Source organism: Myotis davidii, unplaced genomic scaffold, assembly GCF_000327345.1.
Source record: "Myotis davidii unplaced genomic scaffold, ASM32734v1 scaffold991, whole genome shotgun sequence".
Classification (NCBI taxonomy): domain Eukaryota; kingdom Metazoa; phylum Chordata; class Mammalia; order Chiroptera; family Vespertilionidae; genus Myotis; species Myotis davidii.
This window is the reverse complement of record NW_006283137.1, coordinates 175,938-176,345: the sequence shown is the minus strand read 5'-3', so window position 1 is coordinate 176,345 and position 408 is coordinate 175,938. Positions and strand designations below refer to the sequence as shown.

Genomic DNA, 408 nt, shown 5'->3' with positions numbered 1-408 from the left:
GCGGGTGGCTGCCCCGCCCGCGGGGAGGGGAAGGACCGTCCCCGGCGTCCCGGGGGAGGGGAGCGCGGAGGCGGAGGGGCAAATGCGTGAAATGCAGAAGCTGCCGCTCAGCACACACCCACGGTGACCCCGCGACCATTAGGGAACATTCACTCCGACCACAGACACGCGAGGCCACATCAGAACGACTGGCCGGCAGGATCAGAGCCTGACTGGTCAGCGCGCTCTCACTCGGGACGTGGCCGGCTGGGACTGGGTGAGCGGCCACCGACACGGACGCACTCGCCCTCTCAGGAGGCCGGTGCTCCCTGGGTTGCAAAAGCTTGAAGCAAACGGAACGGAGCGCCAGGCAGGACGCGCAGACGGCACCTCAGTGGGGCCCGAGGGAGGACGCACCGGAGACCCGAG

At 69.4% G+C, this 408-nt stretch overlaps 1 protein-coding gene across 1 annotated transcript in view; it reads left to right on the top strand.

The window, feature by feature from the left end:
* DNAH17 (dynein, axonemal, heavy chain 17) overlaps positions 1-408 on the top strand; it is a 107,024-nt gene that overhangs the window by 101,542 nt on the left and 5,074 nt on the right.